Source organism: Cajanus cajan, chromosome 10 (assembly GCF_000230855.2).
Source record: "Cajanus cajan strain Asha chromosome 10, NIPB_CcT2T_4, whole genome shotgun sequence".
Taxonomy (NCBI): Eukaryota; Viridiplantae; Streptophyta; class Magnoliopsida; order Fabales; family Fabaceae; genus Cajanus; species Cajanus cajan.
In genome coordinates, this window is record NC_138526.1 from 32,004,052 (window position 1) to 32,026,116 (window position 22,065).

Genomic DNA, 22,065 nt, shown 5'->3' on the forward strand with positions numbered 1-22,065 from the left:
ATCGGTTAATTCTTTTGAAAAAGAATCAAATAGAATTAGGTGCATCATACTGCATACATGCATACAGATGATAGGTGTACTGGAAGATCACTTATTCTCTGTTTATTGAAAAAACAAAAAAAAAATAAAAAATATAAATTTCAGAAAAAACAATGCGCCCGTACCATGTTCAGTACACCCATACTAAAATTGGGGTTATGAACAAATTTTCAATTCAATACGGGCATACTGAAATGGATACGGCCGTATTGGCCATAAAGAAATTTTCAAAGACCTCGTCATGAGGCAATTGCATAAAATAGAAAAAATAGAAAAATTGCTTGTGTATGACAGCAGCAAACAAAATGCAAAGATTCAGAAAATCAACAGCGTCATACAGAATAACTGAGCCTGGAGAGGCTTGCCGAAAGAATACTCTCAGAATAACTGAGCCTGGAGAGGCTCGCCGAAATAATACTCTCAGAATAATTGAGCCTGGAGAGGCTCGCCGAAATAATACTCTCTCAGAATAACTGAGCCTGGAGAGGCTCGCCGAAATAATACTCTCTCATAATAACTGAGACATTTCTGTACAGAAAAAGCCGAAAAAACAACAGAAAAGGCAAAAATACAGAAAAAGCCAAAAATGACAAAAAAGGCAAAAAATACAGAAAAAGCCGAAAATGAAAAAGGCAAGGATAAAGAAAATCCAACAAAAAGATTTGCACAGAATAACTGAGCCTGGAGAGGCTTGCCGAAACAATACTCCTCAGAAAACAAAATAACTGAGCCTGGAGAGGCTCGCCGAAATAATACTCTCAGAATAATTGAGCCTGGAGAGGCTTGCTGAAATAATACTCTTTCAGAATAATTGAGCCTGGAGAGGCTTGCAGAAATAATACTCCCCCGACTGTACAGAGTAAATGAGCCTGGAGAGGCTCGCAGAAATAATACTCCCCAGAGGGAACCTCAACTCATGCTCTTGGATTCAAAATCCCCAGCGAGAGCTATCAAAGCAAGATCGACAAAACTCCCAATGGAAGTACGATCTCCCAAGCAGAATATCCAAGTCAAAGGACTTAAACTTCCTCAGTGAAGATAGCTCTCCAACTCAAGTGTTGAGTGAGGCTAAGCCTGTAGAGGCTTCCTAAATAATACTCTGGGATACATAAGATCCCTCATTCCCCAATCGCCTACTCAAGAGGCATCCCTGCAAAAGGAGAAAAATCAAAAAAAAAAAAAAAAAAAAAAAAAAAAAAAGATCAATAACCATTCCCCAAGCGGAATGCGGCATCCAGCCAAGCACTGAACATCAAGATTATCTGCCTAACAGAAGAGGCCAGTCAAGAAATGAATGACAGAATTCCCTAGTGGATAACAGCCTACACAGAGGCTACAAAATCAAAAAAATCAAAAAGAGTCACCCGAATAAGGATAAATCGGGATACTCCACCTACGTCAAAAGGACGTCAGCCAAACATAAGGCATCGCTCAACTCAGAGAGAAAGAGCATCTGTGTCTATACCCCAAGGAGTCAGAAATTCCCCAAGGGTACCAACAATGCAATGCAAGTTGGGGCACAGGGACCTGTGAATGACTGCACATCCCCTAGACGGATCCCTGCGTTATCCAGCCCTCAGTGGCACAAAAATAAAAAACAATCGTCGAAGCAGCATCGTGGACTGTGGGGACAAAATCAACATCCAGAATCCCCAGCGGATAACAGCCTACACAGAGGCAGCAAAAAATCCAAAAATTAAAAAGAGTTACCCGAATAAGGACAACCGGGATACTCCACCAACGTCAAAGGACGTCAGCCAAACATAAGGCATCGCTCAACTCAGAGAGAAAGAGCATCTGTGTCTATACCCCAAGGAGTCAGAAATTCCCCAAGGGTACCAACAATGCAATGCAAGTTGGGGCACAGGAACCTGTGAATGACTGCACATCCCCTAGACGGATCCCTGCGTTATCCAGCCCTCAGTGGCACAAAATCAGAAAAACTGTCGAAGCAGCATAGTGGACTGTGGAGACAAAAATCATCTCAAGACCCTGGAGAGGGTAAACTCGCATCGCCGAAGTGATCAGAAGACACGGACGCAGACCCTGGAGAGGGCAAACTCAAGTACCGAAGTGTTCAGAAAACATGGAGGTATGCAACTTCCGGCTCGGGCGTCGAGTGAAGTTGTATCTGGAGAGACCGTACTCGCAGCTTCCGGCTAGGGCGTCTAGTGAAGCTAACCCTGGAGAGGGCAAACTCAAGTACCGAAGTGTTCAGAAAACATGGAGGTATGCAACTTCCGGCTCGGGCGTCGAGTGAAGTTGTATCTGGAGAGACAGTACTCAAACAAAGTCTGGAGAGACAGTACTCAAACAAAGTCTGGAGAGACAGTACTCACCTGCCACATGTTGAGTGGCAAAGTCTGGAGAGACGGTACTCACCGGCCACATGTTGAGTGGCTAAGTCTGGAGAGACGGTACTCACCTGCTACATGTTGAGTGGCAAAGTCTGGAGAGACGGTACTCAAAGTCTGGAGAGACGGTACTCACCCGCCACATGTTGAGTGGCAAAGTCTGGAGAGACGGTACTCACCCGCCACATGTTGAGTGGCAAAGTCTGGAGAGACGGTACTCACCTGCCACATGTTGAGTGGCAAAGTCTGGAGAGACGGTACTCAGGGTCTGGAGAGACGGTACTCAACCATCAGCGTCATCAGAGGTGCGTTGGTGTCCAACTTCCGGCTCGGGCGGCGAGTGAGGTTGGGCCTGGAGAGGCAATACTTAATCATCAATGTGATGTTAACACATTGGTGTCTAGCTTCCGGCTCGGGCGTCGAGTGAGGCTAGGTCTGGAGAGACGGTACTCAATCACCAGCGTCGCCAGAGGCACGTCAGTGTTCAACTTCCGGCTCGGGCGTCGAGTGAAGTTGACCCTGGAGAGGGTAAACTCAGCTACCGAGGATGTCAGAAGCGCCGAGGTATGCACTCACCTGGAGAGGCTACTCAACAATTTTCCACCGGAAGACATTACAAGTCAGAAGGTTGGCACATCACCCGGACAATTGGGTCAACTCCTTTACTTGTCAGCCGGTATACCAAAAGGCCGTCCGACTAAGTAAAGGGGGGGCAGCTGTAGACCCCTAAAATTGTCCGGGACGGAAATAAGACTCGAAGACTCTCGAAGATCAAAGGAAAGTCAGCCAGAAGGACTCCCAGAAGACCATAGGATGACTATCTGTAGGTTTAGAGGTCTTAGAGTAGCAAAAAATAAGAAAGTGGGAGGTTTAGAGCTCAATACGGCCTCCTTGGAGTTCAGTACGGCCGTACTGCATATTTTGTACTCAATACGGCCCGTACTGCAACCAATACGGCCCGTATTGAAACCAATACGGCCGTATTGGTTGTTTTACACTTCAATACGGGCTGTATTGAATCAATACGGCCGTATTGAAGTGTCGGCAAGTGTCGGCGCTTCAGTACGGCCGTACTGAATTCAATACGGGCCGTACTGAAGTGCAAAATTGCAATACGGACCGTATTGAACCCAGGGGCCGTACTGAATTCCATTCCTATATATAGGAGGCCATTTGGACGTCTCTCGACACTTCTACACTCAGTTTTGACTCCCTCCTTGAGTATTCTGGGGTTTTTGAGCAGTGTTCTGCCCTAGAAATCTCTCTGGGAGTCGATCCGACGAAGTTCTGGAATTCCGAGCACTTAGCTTGGAGATTCGAACCTAGTCGAAGGGAAATCCTCCGGATTTCCATAGTCAAAAGTTTTTAGGGAGGAGCGAGCGAGCTTGTAGAGCGAGGGAACGCCAAAAAGCTTCCCAGTTTTTACTCAATATATAAAAGCACGCTTCAAGAGGTTTCTTCTTAAATCCTTCCTTTTACTGCTTTCTGTGTGTATATTTAACTGTCATCATGTAGATAGTCAATTTATAATTGCTTATAATAAATAGGGGTAATTTAGTAATTTTACTGTTATTTTAGAAATAATCTGTCATAGGGAACCCGAAAGGGGCGCTGTGGGGTGCTAACACCTTCCCCACGCGTAACCGACTCCCTTACCCAACTCTGGTTGTAATGGCCAAAGTTGATTTATAAAATCAATTGCCTTATCCCTTTTTCCAATGTTTTGAGTAAAACATTGGTGGCGACTCCACGAACCCTCCTTTTGCGAAAACCACTAATCCATGGAGGGTCCCGCTTGGGATTAATATGGATTGGTGAATCATTTAATAAAATTGCTCGTTTGACAAGGTCTCAGTTTGAGAATACGTCATTCTAGCAATCCACATTTTTTTAAACAAATAAACGAGTCCAACCATCCCTCGCGATTGCCGAAAGCCCGTTTCGGGCCGGTGGCGACACCAATTGGTGTTTTGTATGCAGTTCTATAAGCCCACAGAGCATCTTCAAGTCTCTTGCTCCAATCCTTTCTGTTTGGTTGGACTGTTTTCTCCAAAATTTGTTTTATCTCTCGATTTGACACCTCAGCTTGTCCATTTGATTGAGGATGATACGGTGTAGCAGTTTTATGTACAACACCATATTTTCTCAAGAGGCTTTCCAAATTGCGGTTGCAAAAATGCGTCCCTTGATCACTGATGATGGCTCTTGGAATGCCAAATCTGCAGAAAATGTTAGACCTAACAAAATCCACAACAACTTTTGAATCATCAGTTCGAGTGGCTTTAGCTTCCACCCACTTGGATACATAATCAACAGCAAGTAAAATGTAAACAAAACCAAAGGATGTGGGAAATGGACCCATGAAGTCTATACCCCAAACATCAAAAATTTCACAAAATAACATAGGTTGTTGGGGCATCTCATTCCTTCGAGTTATATTACCAGTCCTTTGACATTGTTCACAAGTTTTACAAAATTGATATGCATCATGGAAAATAGTAGGCCAATAAAATCCTGATTCCAAAATTTTCCTAGCTGTTCGTTGGGGACCAAAATGACCACCACATGCATGATTATGACAAAAGCTAAGAATAGAGTGAATTTCATGATCAGGTATGCATCTCCTAATTATTTGGTCACTACCATATTTCCAAAGATAAGGATCATCCCATACAAAATATTTTGCATCACTCTTTAATTTAGCAATGTAAGATTTAGATGCTTTTTTAGGCAGAACATTAGCAACAAGAAAGTTTACCAAATCGGCGAACCATGGAATGATTGTCTGAACTTTCAACAATTGCTCATCAGGAAAAGTATCATGTATGGGTATCGGATCAAGTGGTTGTTCAATTCTGCTCAAGTGATCAGCAACCAAGTTTTCAGCTCCACTTTTATCTCTTATTTCCAAATCAAATTCTTGGAGTAAAAGCATCCACCGTAGTAACCTAGGTTTTGCATCTGGTTTTTTTAGTAGGAACTTCAAAGCAGCATGATCAGAGAACACTATCACCTTGGAACCTAGCAAATAAGATCGAAATTTGTCTAATGCAAAAACAATAGTCAAAAGTTCCTTTTCTGTGGTAGTGTAATTGGCTTGTGCAGCATCCAAAGTTCTAGAAGCATAATATATGACATGAGGTGCCTTGCCCATTCTTTGGGCCAAAACTGCTCCCAGAGCATAGTTGGATGCATCACACATCAGTTCAAAAGGGAGTGTCCAGTATGGTGGTTGTATTATAGGCGTGCTTGTCAAAGCTTTCTTCAGTGTATGGAATGCCTCCTTGCACTTTTGGTCAAAATTGAATTCAACATCCTTTTGTAGCAAGCGAGACAGTGGCAATGCTATCTTGCTGAAGTCTTTGATAAAGCGCCTATAAAATCCTGCATGACCAAGAAAGGAACGCACTTCCCGCACGCATGCGGGGTAAGATAAACTAGAAATAACTTCTACTTTAGCAGGATCTACCTCAATACCTCTTTCAGAAATGACATGACCTAGAACTATGCCTTGTCTTACCATGAAATGACATTTTTCAAAATTCAAGACAAGATTAGAGTCAATGCATTTGTGTAGCACATTGGATAAATTATCTAGACATGTTTTAAAACAAGACCCATAGACAGTGAAATCATCCATAAAAACTTCCATACAATCTTCTAGAAATTCCGAGAAAATACTTACCATACATCTCTGAAAAGTACCAGGAGCATTGCATAGGCCGAATGGCATCCTTCTGTATGCAAAAGTTCCAAAAGGACAAGTGAATGTGGTCTTATGTTGGTCTTCAGGTGCTATGTGGATTTGGAAGTATCCTGAGTATCCATCCAAGAAGCAGTAATGGGATTTCCCAGCCAATCGTTCAAGCATTTGATCAATGAATGGCAACGGAAAGTGATCTTTTCTTGTGGCTTGGTTCAATTTTCTATAGTCAATGCAAACTCTCCAACTATTTTACACTCTCGTTGGAATTAGTTCATTGTCTTTGTTTGCTACTACAGTCACTCCAGATTTTTTTGGAACAACTTGAACAGGACTTACCCATTTGCTATCAGAGATAGGATATATGATACCTGCTTGGAGCAACTTAGATATCTCTTTCTTTACTACTTCCAAAATTTGAGGATTAAGTCTCCTTTGAGGTTGCCTTACTGGTTTAGCATCTTCTTCAAGGAGAATCCGATGCATACAGGTAGAAGGACTGATTCCAGGGAGATCTGCAAGTGTCCACCCTATTGCCTTTTTGTTGTCCTTCAAAACTTGTAACAACATCCTTTCTTGTTCAGCATCTAAGTCTTTTGCAACAATGACCGGAAGTTTACAACCTTCTTCAAGGTAAGCATACTTCAAATGATCAGGAAGCGGTTTTAGCTCTAATGCTGGTGGTTGCACAATGGAGGGCAACATTCTGTTTGTTGTTATCAATTCTGCAGCTAAAATTTCTGCATATTTTTCTTTTTTATATTCCTCAGCAAAATTGTTAGTGCTTAAAAATTCTTCTATTTCAGTACAAGCAGCACATTCTGATTTATTGTTTATGCATGAATGACAATTTATGGTATCATCAAGATCATGTATGTCAGGAAATTCAATGCATAAATGGTCATGTGCATAACAATCAACCAAGTCATCCAACAAATCAATGTGAAATACAGAGTGTTCTTCCCTAGGGTGTTTCATGGCATCTAGAATGTTGAACTTGACTATATTATCACCAAACTCTAAGGAAAGAGTTCCAGCATGCACATCTATTTTTGTTTTTGCAGTTTTAAGAAAAGGTCTACCTAAAATGATTGGTACCTTAGTTGTAGTTTCACCCTCCATCTCTAGGATATAAAAGTCAGCAGGAAAAATTAGTTCTCCTACTCTAACTAAGACATCTTCAATTAATCCTGAAGGGTAAGTACTACTTCTATTTGCAAGTTGAATCACCACACCAGTTGGAATTAAAGGACCAAGCCCCAAAGATTTAAAGATAGACATAGGCATGACATTGATAGATGCACCTAAGTCTAACATGGCATTTTCAAATATGCAATTACCTATTGTACAAGGGATAGTGAACGTACCTGGATCCTTGCATTTCTGAGGCATTGGTTGAATGATAGCAGAAACATTCTCTCCCAGACTTATTTTTTCATTCCCTTTCAGCCTTCTTTTATGGGTGCACATTTCCTTCAAGAATTTGGCATATCTAGGGATTTGTTTGATTGCATCTAGCAGAGGAATGTTTACTTCTACCTTTCTGAAAGTCTCAAGCAATTCTTTATCTTTTTCAGCTTCAGCTTTCCTAGTTTGTAAAACTCTTTGTGGAAAGGGTAGTGGAATGCTTGGCTCTTCATCCTTTGACTGGAAAGATTGCTTCTCCTTGTTTTCAGATTTCTCAGATGTAGTGGCAGGTTTCACATCATTTTTAACTTCCACAATCTTTCCAGATCTAAGCGTGATGGCACTAACATTTCCTGTAGGATTAGGAATAGTTTGAGAAGGCAACTTACTTGATCCTTGTGCTTGAAGTTGGCTTATGGAAGATGCCATTTGTCCCACTTGCTTTTCCAAGTTTTGAATGCTAGCATCAGTTCTTTGTTGGAATTGCAGGTTTTGCATTGCCATTTGTTTTACAAGGTCCTCCAAGGAAGGGTTATTTTGTTGTTGTTGTGGTTGTTGCATTGACTGCCTTGGAGCTTGTTGGAAAGGTTGCCTATTTGGAAATGGTTGTTGTTGTGATGTGTTGTTGTTGCTCCATCTGAAACCAGGATGATCATTGTATCTGGGATTGAAGTTATTTCTGGCTTGGTCATTTCTTGGTTGTGAGGAATTTGGGAAGTTATTTACAGCAGCTACTTCTTCGGGATTATCTTCTTGTAGCTGAGGGCATGCATCAGTTGGATGAGAGGGACAAGCACAAATGCCACAGAGTTTAGCAGGCGCTTGTTTCATCATGGCCAATCCTCGCACCAAAGAGGTCAATTCATCTAATCTATTCTCTAGTCTTTGATGTTCAGTACTAGATAATTGTACCTCATTTACTGACCTTGAACTAGTTCCTCTTGTTGCACCAAATTGTTGTGTGTTGGCTGCCATATTTGCAATCAAGTCTTTGGCAGCAGCAGGAGTTTTATCCATTAGAGCACCACCACTAGCAGCATCGATCATGCTTCTATCCATTGGTAAGAGACCTTCATAGAAGTATTGAATTAGAAGTTGCTCACTGATTTGATGTTGTGGACAGCTTGCACACAGCCTCTTGAATCTCTCCCAATAGTCATGCAGTGTTTCATCATTCATTTGCTTGATGCCACATATGCTCTTTCTTATGGCTGCAGTTCTAGAAGCAGGAAAGTATTTTTCTAGAAACAGTCTCTTCATTTCATCCCATGTGACTCTTTTAGGAGGGAGATAATACAACCACTCCTTGGCTGCATCAACTAGTGAAAACTGGAATGCTTTCAACTTTATGCTTTCTTCATTGCTACCAGCAGGTTTCATGGTTGAACATACAACATGAAACTCTTTCAAGTGCTTGTGGGGATCTTCACCTGAAAGTCCATGAAATTTGGGTAACAAATGAACTAAACTTGATTTTAGTTCACAGTCATCCTCGTTAGCAGAAAATTGAATGCATAAAGGTGGATTTGAAACATCGGGTGCAGCCAATTGTTTTAGTGTTCTATTATCAGCCATGTTATTGTTTTGATTACTCAAAGTGTTTCTAAAAAGTCTTCTTCTAGTTATCCTTAGTGTTCTTTCAATTTCAGGATCCAAATCAAGTAAAGGACTAGTAGAAGATCTTGTCATACACTACACAAAAATACAAAGAGAAAATGAAAATAAAATAAAATGAAAGATATCTAATATAACAAAATGACACCTTTAATCCCCGGCAACGGCGCCAATTTGACGAGAGGTTGTCGAAGCCTCTATCAAACACAAATGTAAAATGAGTTTAAACTTGTAGCACAGTAGTGCCCCAAAGTCGTCTCTCGAGGATCAAAGGAAATTCTTTTTATTATATTAGCAATATTAACAAAATTTTGGAAAAGGGGGGGTTTGGAGTTTGATATAATTTTTAGAACAAGAAGTTGAATAATAAACTTAGATGATAAAAACTTCAACTTGTGGATTTTCGTTCTTTGGATTTATCCTTGGTTCAAAATCTCAATCTCAAATAATAATTAATTTCTTGCATTTAAGTTCAATTAGTTAAGCACCAACAAAACTTAAATAGATTCTTTCCAAAGTTCAAGCGAACATCATTTGAGTCCATTAGGTTAGGATCAAGCGTCCAAATTTAATCCCTATTTGGTCTCTAAGTCCAAGAATCCAACAAGCCATCCATTGGAGAATTTAATTAATCAAATCTTGCTTGTCCCAAAGTTAATCAATCAAGCGTCAATTAATTTAGGAGATTCTTCAAATGTTTAAGCAAACATGATTTGAGTTAACAAGGTTAGAATTATTCATTCACATTTAATCCCTAGTTAAACTCTAAGTCCTTGAATCGGCAAACAATTAATGAGTCAATCAATTAAGTCCATGAATGTTCCTTTGTCTTTCTCAAAATTAATGTAAACAAGTGTCACATAATTCTTGGTCTTGCATTCCTTCTTAAGTCCAATGTAAGTAAGCATCGCATAGGTCTTAGTTCAAGGAGTTAATGAGAACATCTTATGTAATGAATTTAAGTGATCAATTCAAATTCAATTATATAAGCATAAACAAGATAGAAAGATAAAGGTAAATTCAATTATTAAGAGTTGAGGATACACAAAATTTTCTTCAAACCTCAAAATCCATTAGAACTTATTACCACAAGCTGAATTAGAAACTTAGCTATCCATAAAATTAAAAGACATTATAACATTAAATAACAAGAAAGACTAAGAAGAAATGGAGAAGAAGAAGAAGAAAGGGAGGTAGAAGAACACCCAAGAGTAACTTATTTGAAGGTGTTTTGGGACATCTTGCAATGGAGAAGTGAAGGCCTATTTATAGCCTTCATACAACACAAAAAAATTGTAAAATAATGGGGAAAAGAGTAGACAAAACGAAATGGGAGAGTTGGTGGGATGAGTTGGTGTTGTTGGTGGGATGAGTTGGATTCCATTTCCGCACCGATTTTTGACCACCGAATTGGACCTTCTAGATGGACGAATTTGCCAACGGCTCCTTCTGTAAATATTTAGGGCTTTGTCTTAGCTTTCCAGGGCCACCGAGTTTGCTCCATTTGGATCACCACAGCCCAAGTTATGGCCTGAAAACCGAGACATGTTCATCAGCCCAAAAACAACGAAAATTTTGAATAATAATTCCCAACTATCCAATTAGGCCTAACAACACACATATCTATCTAAATCCTATAATTAGCCATGACTGGAATGTAAAATAGCTAAATTAAAGGAAAAGATACATATCAAATTATGATTTATCATGTTCCTTATCGCGTATTAAGCCATTGTTTCTAATGACGTCCCTATTTCAAATGTACTTATTCATTTAAGGTTCGTTAACAAGGCTTAGAGTAGATAAAAGGGAGAAGAGAAATGAAGTAGAAAAATGTATGGCATTAAAATAGAATTTTCAATTTACACGTGCCCATTTATCCCTAGGTTTTCTGACTATGGGGCTAGTTCTACACTTGCTTGGATGTGGCACTTTAGAAGATCTCGTGTAGAGGGAGGTCCTTTGGCTTCTTCTCTCATGAAGGTGTTATCAACCCATATCTTGAGACTTTCCTAAGAAGTAGGAATGGGTAGAAGCAATGATAGACCTTTCCATGGAGTCTTGCTTCTCAAGAGGAACATTCAAGCTATCTCCGATTTTCAGCTCGAATAAACATTGCTCTTTTTTTATTTTTTTAATTCTTTTTTTCCTAGAATGCCCTTTACGGGTTTTCATTCTACCAGCTTCTTAACAAGCACTGTTTCTCTCTTGAAATCACCTTTCGAGAAACCTCTATTCACTTTGCCTTAGTGTTTGAGGGATTCATCCTTCTCAGGTTCTCTTTATTAGCTTCCAACTCATTAGGAGTGTGGATCCATCCATTCCTAGTTGTTTCTCCTATTTTTCTTGGATTTCACGGATGTACGACACGGCTTTATCCTCTAAGGGCAAGAGTTGGCATCTTAACGATTGTGGAGTTCTTTACCTTAAACTCTTTATGCATGACTTACTTTCCATTACTTTAGACTAACACACATAGGTTAATTTCCCTTTTTATTCTCATTTATTCTTTTACAAGGAGGAATACATTCTAAATGAATGTAATGCAAAATGTAGAGAAAGTTGAGAATAATAAATGTCTCATTGATTTGTTTATCTATGAATGCTCAAATAGATTTTGGCAGTATTAAGTGAGAATCTATATTAGATTCTAAGAAGACTTACTTTAAAAAACATATCAAAGTAAGGCCCAACCATAGTGTTTTTTTAAAAATTGATTTGGGCTTTTCTCTAGAGCGCAGATACTGTTATATATTAGAGCATTCACTTTTCTTAACTTTCTATATGTACTACAACCTAATCCTTCTCAACTAATAAAATAAAATGAATGAAATTAATGAGCTAATCTAGAATGCATGTCATTTTTTTTTGCCTAATTTTTATCATGTTTCTATTATCTAAAGGGGAATGATGCATAGAGATGAGATTTTTTTTATTCATTTTTTTTTTGTAAAAAAAAATCTAACTATATGATATTAATGGAATGATGACCTAAGAATGTATAAAGGGGTATAAAATTTTTATTATTTTTTCTTATTTCTTTGTTATCTGTTTGCTTATTTTAAAATTTCAATTCATCTTATTAGAACAAAATAATACAAACAAATGCACACACACATGCTCAATCAACGTAGACCCACGAATGATCATGTTCAAATCCTTGGTTCGTGGTCCCTGTCAAGAAAAGTGCATTGTATAGGATGGTTCTAATCTCACTGGTCTTTAAGGACCCCAAGGTGCCCCCATTATAGGGACCTAGTATCTTTGTCGCCGTCACTTGGCATACTCTAAGGTCTGTCGCAGTATTTTGGGCTAGAGTAACCGGTTATCACCTTAAGTGTGATTTTCGACAAGGCTCGCAAGCTCCAAGGCCAAACTTGGGCCGGTCGTACGTCAACCACTCCCTATGTTTAATACCCTCATGCTCCCAGGTGTAGGGCGAACTGTTGTGTGCAAATGTTTGTGTACAATTTTTATTCAAACAAGTGTAGAATTTAAACAGGAAAACAAATATTGAAGCCAAACAAATAAAACAAAGTAAAGAAGAAAAATATTTAAATTATTATTCTTATTTTATTAACTTCATCATTTATATGGCCTTAACCTTCTTTAAACATCCCTAGTTGAGTCGCCATCTGTCGCAACCCGAAAATTTCTAATCTCACGACCTATGGTTTAAACATCCTTTTAAAGATCTCATCAATTAGGGAATGCCCGAACACCAGACTAATCCTTGATTAATGGTTTTGAAAAATGAGTTCATGGAGTCGCCACCAATGTTTTACTCAAAACAGTGGAAAAAGAAAAAGTTTTTTAAAAATCTAATAATGGCCTTGATAACAAGAATTGGTGTTTGGGGGTCGGTTACGTTAGGGAAGGTATTAAGCACCCCTACAGCGCCCTCAATCGGTACCCTATGATGAAGTTAACGTGATAAGAATTAATAAATTAAATATTAGATCCCCCTTATTAATATTTGTTTACATGCTATAAATTTAAATTACACGATTGATCCTAAAATGTCTACATTGTTGCTTTTATTAAACAATATTTAGGATGAGGGAATAGAGAAGAGAGAAGAGAATTGAGTGAAATACCTCTTAAACGAGCTTTATTGAATCTTCAAATATGGAAATCTTTTAGGTGCTTTGTGGCAACCTTTCACACTACAATATGCCTCACAAAGTCTCAAAAAATAAAAAAAGAGAGAGAAATTTCATGCTCTAAGGAGTTTTGGATGAAATTTTGTGGCCCTGAGAATTGTGCCTGAGTCTGTTATTTATAGACATTAAAAGGTTGCCAAAACAACTTGTTCCAAATTCAAAATGGCCCATTCTAGATCTGTATGTTGTGTGTTAATTTCGTATCTTGGAATAGCCCGTTCCAGAGGTGAGTTTAACACATAACTGCCTATGCTGGAACGGCCTATTCCAAACTAAGGTTTTAGGCCTTTTTTGTAACTTGGAACGACCCGTTCCAATTTAACTAGAACGGGCCGTTCCAATTTTGGGAACGACCCGTTCCAACTTGGGAACGACCCGTTTCGGTTTTGGAACATAAAACAAGTTTATTTGGGCTTTAGGCCTTTTGATGTCATGTCCTATAGTTTCCATGCTTCAGGAGCTCCTTTCCTTGATAATAGACATTCATTTCATTGCTTTTGTGAGTCTGGACAAAATTGGATGTTTACACCCACGCGTAACTGACCCCTGAACCTAATTCTGGCTATAAAGGTCATTCTTAATTTTTGAAAACCATTTTCTTTTTTCCAATGTTTTGAGTAAAATATCATTGGAGACTTCTTCGAATTCTTTTCAAAACCATTGGTGAAGGATTAGTTTGGCCCTTGGGCATTCTTAAATCGATGAGATTTTCAAAATGAAGTCCAAACCATCTATTGGAAATATCAAAAATTTTCAAGTTCTGATAGATGGCGACTCCATTAGGGAAGCTTAAAGAGGGTCAGCCCCATTTAATGATGAATTTGGCATAATAAAAATAATAATTAAATTTTTACCCCTTTTACCTTGTTTGTAAATATCTAGTATGACTTTAATATCTACATATTTGTTTAAATTCCACACTTGATTGAAATCAACTATACACAAACCTTGAGCCTGCAGGTCGTTGTAAAAAGTCACACTCAAGGTGATAACCAATTACTCTAGCTCGAATACTTTGGATGGACCATAGAGTCTGCTATTTGATAGCGACAGAGATACTGGGTTTTTATAATGGGGGCACCTTGGATCCTTTTAAAGATCGGTGAGAACAGTTAGAACCACCTTATACCACACACCTTTCTTTGTAAGGACCTCAACCCATGGATTTGAATGTAAGTGTTCGTGGCTGTACATTGTTTGAGCATATGTGTGTGCATTTTTTTGTCTACATTGTTTGCTTTTAATATGAGTGGATTGGAATTTTAAAACAAGCAAATAGATAATAAAAAAATATGACAATAAATAAATTAATTAATACCCATTTGTGCATTCTTTGGCCATCATTTGATTAACATTATATAGGTATTTCTTTTAGTAAAAAAATGAATAAAAAGCCCTATATTTACCATGCATCATCTATCCTTAGATAACAAAAACATGATAAAGTATAGGCAAAAAAGATGTCATACATTTTTAGGCTAGCTCATTACTCCACCTTGCATTTATTTTCCTTAGAAAGAAGTTAATTAGAAATATTTATCTAGAGATTGTACAAGTATGAGATTTGTATAGTTGACGATGGCTTGAAAGAATTAATTATACTTCTTATATCAACAAGATGCATCTACTTTTTGGTAACTTATCTCGTAAGAACTCCATAGTTAAGCGTGCTTGACTTGGAATAATTTAGGAATGGTGACTTTTTGGAAAGTTTTTAAAAAGGTGTGCAAGCACAAAGCATGCTGAAAAGTCTTGTGTTGATTTGTGAGGTCAACAAGGTTGTCTATTACAAATTTTTTTTTTATTACAAGTGCTATATAAATAGGTCCTACGATAACATATATTTAAAATAGGTGTTGTTTAAAAAAGGCCTTATGATAACACTTTTGTAAAATACGTGTTGTCTAAAAGGGTCATATAACAAAAAATGTTGTTAATGACCTTATTTAAATGTTGTTATGATATTTATTAATTGTTAACTTTTTCTACATTACATTCAGTTAGAACATATCCTTCCTTCTAAATGAATAAATGAGAATAAAAAAGGAAAATTGACCTATGCACATTAGTCACAAAAAGTAAGTCGCTAGTAATCAAGTCTGTACTTTGCAGCGGGGCATGCTTAAAGGTTAAACCAATTGCAATCCAAGTGGGTAAAGGGCAAGGAATGTCAAAACGGTTAACAACCAAGATGGGGAGTCTTTCCCTTATACGATAAAGATAGAGCTGTGATGTGAGTCCTCGAGATCCATGCATCATCTAAAGATGCATCCAACATCATTAGGATTGGAGGAATAACTAGGAGTGGCCAAGTCTACACTCCTAACAATTTGTAAGCTAATATCTCCGAAAAAGAGAAAGTTCAAAGAAGAAAGGAAATGAACCTGAGGAGGAGGATGAATTTCTCAAACATAAAAAGTAGAATCAATAGAGATTTCTCACCAAGACAATTCCAATACAGAGAAGAAGCATTATTCTTAGAGGCGTTGCTTGCTAAATGCCCACTAGGACAAAAACTTGCAAAGGGCATTCTAGGCAAAAATTAGGGTAAGAAAAAGCCTGCCAAGACAAAGGCAGAAGAAAAAGGCTAAAGATCCTGATAGGACACGTCCTATACAAAAGTTAGGGATAAAGGAATAAAAAGAAAGAGGAAGCAAGCCATCCTCACTTGAGTTGAAAATCAAAAGGCAGCTCGAGTGTTCCTTCTAGGAAGTAGGACTTCATGAAAAATCTACTTCAATCTCTATCATCACTCCTACCTTCAAATGCCTCTAAGGAAAAGGCCATGGATACATCAAGCACAAGTTGTATTCTCTTTTATTTATTATTATATTCATTATTTTATTTATTATTTTGTTTATTGTTTCATTTATTATTTGTTATATACAATAAATAAATAAATAATCATGTAGATAATAGATATTTTTATCCTATAAATAACATGTAATATAAATTATTATAAGCATAATAATAGGGGTAAATATTTAATTATGTTTATTATTATGCTAAATTCATCATAGGGTATCGAGTTAGGGCACTCTAGGGTGCTTAATACCTTCTCCACATGTAACTGATCCCCGAATCTAACTATGAACGCCATTATTAATTTTTGAAAACCCTTTTATTTTTTCTGATGTTTTGAGTAAAAATATCAATGAAGACTCCTTCAAACTCTTTTCAAAACTATTGGTGAAGTATTAGTCTAGCCCTCGAGCATTTCTAAACTGATGAGATTTTCAAAACAAATCCAAACAATCTATGTGCAAGATCATAATTTTTTGGGTTTTGATAAGAAACAAGTCAAAGACTACTTAAGATTGAGCCAAAAGCAGCTTGTTGAAAGAATACTTGTATCTTGATTAAGATAGTGGAACTCAAACTAGTTGGATTGAGAACTGGACAACCAATATAAAAAATTTTAGTGTTTCATCTAACTCTTCTCCAATGCTTCATTTGTTAAGTTGTTATTTATTTTGCTACATAAACTTTTGATTTTTTGGTACACACTATTCAACCCCCTCTTCTAGTGTGTCTTTTCTCCATAATTTGCTATTAGAGCTTAGCCTTTGATGAGGTTGAGCATCTAATCGTGCTAAATGAAAAAGATCCAAATGGGAAGTAGTGAAGGTCAATACTTACCAGAAGGAGCTTCTCCCACAAGGCCTTCTATCTTTAATAGAAGATACTACCTATACTAGAAGGACAAAATAGAGATGTTTATAAAATCCCACCAGTACCAACTTTGGAGAATCATCACTCAAGGTGATATCATAGTCGCTAAGCCTGATAGTCAATACATTTAGGATGACTATAATCTTTTGCAACTAAATACTAAAGCAAGGTATATACTCACCTGCTCCCTTTTTAGAACTAAATACAATAACTTCTATAGTTGCTCAATTGCGAAGGACATGTGGGATGCCATCAGGGTAACTCATGAGGACACTGAGGATGTTAGACTCAAACAAGTTGCCACACTTTAGAGACATTATGAGTTGTTCTCCATGAAGGAGAACAAAACCATTGACAAGATATTTTGGACGTTTCAAAAAATTTATCAATGGGTTGAAATCCCTGGGAAGTGAGTTTTCAAGAGCTTAGAATAATTTGAAGATCTTGGACAGTCTACCCAAGATCTGGGAGCTAAAAGCCACCACAATTGCTGAAGTGCAAGATCATAAAGTTCTCACTCTTGTTGAACTTCTTGGAGCTCTTAGTGTTCGTGAGGTTCAATTAAATAATAGAGATCACCCTAAAGAAAATGACATTATTACTTTAAAGGGTGGTGAATCCAGCAAGAGGAGAGAAAAAGGAAAAGTGCTAAAAGTTGAGTATGAGTCCAACAACTCAACAAAAGTTATGAGAACTCAATAGACAATGAAATTTCTCTCGTGTCCAAGAAGCTCAAGAACATGCTAAAGAAGAAAGGAAGATTGAGGATCTTCCGCGAAAAAAAAAAGAGATCCAAGAAGCCTGGATCTTTCGAGAGTAAGGAAATCGTCTGTTACAAATGTAACAAACTTGGACATGTAAAGGAAAATTTTAGCTCCCTTAACAAAACATGGTTTAGCGAGAAAAAGACCAAAAAAAGTCTAATGCCAAATGGGAGGACTTGGATAGCAGCAACAATAGTTCAAATGTCAAGAAGGCAAATATTTGTCTATTGACAAATGCTGAGATAAATACTAAGGTAAACTCTTAATCTTACTCTTGTTCATTTGACTCTGAAAGAGAGAAAATGTCTTATGACACCTTACTTGCCAACTCTCATAAGATTTCTCTTGAGTACAAGAAACTTAAAGAAAAAAAAAACTTCTTGAAAGAGAAAATCTTGAATTTAGGAAAAATCTAATGAGGTTTGAGACAAAAGTCAAGAATCTTAAAAACAAGATCACTAGTTATGGATCACCTAAGATAACATTAGAGGTTGAGAACATACAAATCAAGAAGGACCTAACCAAGTTTGTCGAAGGATCTTCAAAAATGAATATTCTACTAAGACATAGAAAACTTCCATTAGACAAAAGTGGTCTTGGTTTTGATTCTAGTCCAAAGATGACTTAAAAAAAAGCCTAAGTCTACCTCCTATGTTAGTGGAAAAGGAGTAAAATCTATGACCAAACAAAAGAGGTAGACTAAGGCTAGTGGGAGTAACATAAGAGGACCCAAAAAGATTTAGGTACCAAAATCACAAATTATTTCCATTGCAAATCTCCTTGGTGGGGAAAGGAAAGGTTTAAGCAGGTACCTAGACAATGCTTTCTCACAACACATGATGGGAGAAAGGTCGATGTTCCTAGACCTCGAACCACGTAAAAGGTTTGTGTTCTTTGGAAACGAAAAAGGAAAGATAAGAGTATTGGTAAGATAGAACTTGAAAAGAGAGAATGATTTTTTATTATTTAATTCTTGCTGATTACATTTTCATTACATTTATTTGTAACAATTTCATCCTGAAAAATAAGGAAATAAGGAACTATAATATGCTGAAAATAAATAGGAAGATTTTATAGATATTTTCTCTAATTAGGATATTTACAACACTCCCACTCAAGATGGTAAATGGATATCAACCATTTCCAACTTGCATACAAGATCTTGAAATCTATCCTGAGGGAGCCCTTTTGTAAAAATATCTATTATCTAAAGTTTTATAGGAACATGAGTTGTAACCATAAAGCCTCTATCTAGATTCTCTTTGATAAAGTGTCTATCAATCTCAATATGTTTAGTCTTGTCATGTTGTACTGGATTATAGGCAATGCTCACAACAGACTTATTGTCACAATACAACTACATGGGGTTGTCCACCTTAACTTTAAGGTCATCCAAAATGATTTTCATATAAAGTCCTTATAACATTCCTTGAGTAAGGGCTCAAAATTTAGCTTTTGCACTAGAACGAGATACTTTATCTTACTTTTTGTTCCTCCATGTTACCAGACTATCTCTAAGAAACATATAGTACCCAAAAGTAGATTTTGTCACTAATAGAACCAAACATAGTCAGCATCAATATATATTTTCATAGTCAAAGTGTCATCCCTATAGACAACAATTTTTGTCCAAGTTGAGAATTTGAAGACGAGAAGCTTTAGAAATAGGAGAAGTGAACCTCAATGGAACTTGTAGACTCCAAGACACTTCAAAGGTAAGCAATGGACCACTAGGAGGCACTCCAAGGAGGCAAACAACAAAGAAATCAAGCCCAAGGCCCATGAGAACGGGTATATTCTTCATGATATATTCATTGTCATCGAGAATACGTCATAAGGTACTAATATTAGGCGTCATGGGTTGCCTAACACCTTCCTCACACATAATCGACCCCCGTACCCAACCCTATTTTTTTCAAAAACCATTTTCTTTTTTCGATGTTTTGAGCAAAACATCAATGGCAACTCCATGAACCTTTTTTTCAAAACCATTGATTAAGGTCTAGTCCAATTTTTTGGCATTCCAACATCAATGAGTCTTTTAAATGGATGTCATAAGTCATCTAAACCAAAAAAGGTATTTAAAAAACAAATAAATATCTTTTTAGGGTCAGGTTCCAATAGATGGCCACTCCACTAAGAACTTGCCAAGAGGGTCAGGCCTATTTAGTGATGTATTCGTTAAGAAAATGAAGCCCTGATTAACATTTTTACTCTTCATTATTTGAAAATAACTATCATTGTTTATATTAGCTTTAATTACTATTTTTTATTTAATTTCAGCACTTATTTGGAATATAAATTGTATACAAATCATTGCACACAACAATTCCCTCTATACCCGAGGGCAAGAGTGAGTTATGACCACATGGAGTGGGTGACGTACAGTTGACCGTAGACAAAGCTAGCTGTCTACCAGTTAACAATGACAGAGATACTGCATCCCTATGATGGGGTGGCTTGGGGGCTTGAGACTAGTGAGAGCAGTTAGAACCACCTTAGATTATGTATCTTTCTGCAAGGACCTCAACCCATGGAAAGAACATGACTATTCATGTTTGTATGTTGTTTGAGTAAGTGTGTGTGCATTGTTTGCATTCTGAAGGAGTAGGTTGGAGTTTTTACAAACAATAGTAATTAGGTTAAGCCAAACAATACCTTTTGATGCATGTTTAGGCCATCATAAAAATCATACAACATCATATAGGTAGAATCCCTATTTATGAAAAAAAACATGTATAGAAAATACATACAGAATAAACACGTTATCATGCATCATTTTCCATAGGAATAAAACATGATAAACATAGGAAATAAACTCAATGGGATGCAAATTTTAGGCTAGACAATGGACACATCATTCATTTTTATTTCCTAGATATAGAAGACTTAGGTAGCAACATGCATGGGCGATTGAAAAAGGTGAATGTTCTTAATCAGACTATGCCAAGGATAAGTAGTATCTGTGCATTAATGCCTAGAGAGGCCCACATGGACTGAGAGATACTATGGGTGGGTCCTCGACCTTCTAAGGATATATGTCGATCCGGCCTTCATAAGAGTCTTGGTGCACTTCTGGAAACCAAGTCTACATTACTTCGAGTTTCCACACTTTGACATAGTACCCACTTTAGAGGAGTATGAGCAGATGCCTCGATGGCCCAAATCAGTTGGGGCCTATATGATTAAGGAAGATCGTGTTTTAGTACCTAGAGTGGCCAACCTAATCAGATTGCCTCCCCACATCTCTACCTTGGAAGGTAATGGGGCAATCAAAGGTTGGAAATGTAACATGTTGGAAGACCACCTCATTAGCTTGGCTAATAGTGAAGATTGGTCAAGCTTCAACAAGACTTTAACATTGATCATGTTTGGAACAATCTTATTCCCCTTCCACATTGGGGTAATTGATCATGGCGCAATGGATGCCTTCTTCGCCTAGGACGTGCATCCAAGAAGTCCTACGCTTGCAATTCCTATCGACACCCTACTTTTGGTTGACATCTACAACCAAAAGTTAGGGGAAAATATGAGATGTTGTTGCCCACTACTATTCGTATGGGCATATACCCCCTTTTATGCTGATAGCCACATGGGAGCGTTAGCCGATCCTCTAAGGAGCTTCTCCATGATTCCATGCTCAAGAAAGTATGCAACAAAGTGGAAAGGTGAAATGGAAAGTTGCCTAACCATCAACTGGACATGTCCATGGTTCCACTTCAAAAATGTTCTCATCTGATGTGGAAATTTTCCAAGTGTACCTTTGATGGGTTTGAGAGGATGCATCGCCTATTCCCCAAAGCTCACACTGAGGCAGCTTATGTGGACTTAGACCTTGCTAACATCTGAGGAGCTTGGCGAACTATACTTCCTCTACTCTTCTGAACAGCATAGCATGACAAGCGTCATTAGGAGGGTCTCACTACTAGAAAAGTACTATTTAACATCGTTATATCTACATCGGTTCCAATAGAAACGATGTAAATAAAAAATGTTGTGGCAGTTCTGTATATAAATAGAAGATGTAAATATATTTATATCGGTTTTATGGAAAAACAATGTAGATATAAAAAAATTCTACATCAGTTTTGTGACTGACAAATGTAGAAATGAAATGACAAAGTTATTCTACATCTGGTTTAATTTTGACCGATGTAGAAGTGAAGGCCAAATCTCTGAAGTGACAAACCCTCTCGACATCTCAACACTCTCGCAGGTGGGTGCTCTTCTCTTGTGCGCAGACGGGAGCTCTCGCGGGTGCTCTTTTCTTGTTGACCTTTGACAACCCCAAAGGAGCTCTCCCTCTCAATATCTCAACACTCTCGCGGGCAGTATTTTATTGTTGACCT

The 22,065-nt window shown here is 37.8% G+C and overlaps 1 pseudogene; it reads right to left on the reverse strand.

Moving 5' to 3' along the window:
• Positions 1 to 3,771: 3,771 nt before the first annotated feature.
• LOC145952571 (uncharacterized) lies at positions 3,772 to 10,040 on the reverse strand (annotated as a pseudogene).
• Between the last annotated feature and the right edge of the window lie 12,025 nt (positions 10,041 to 22,065).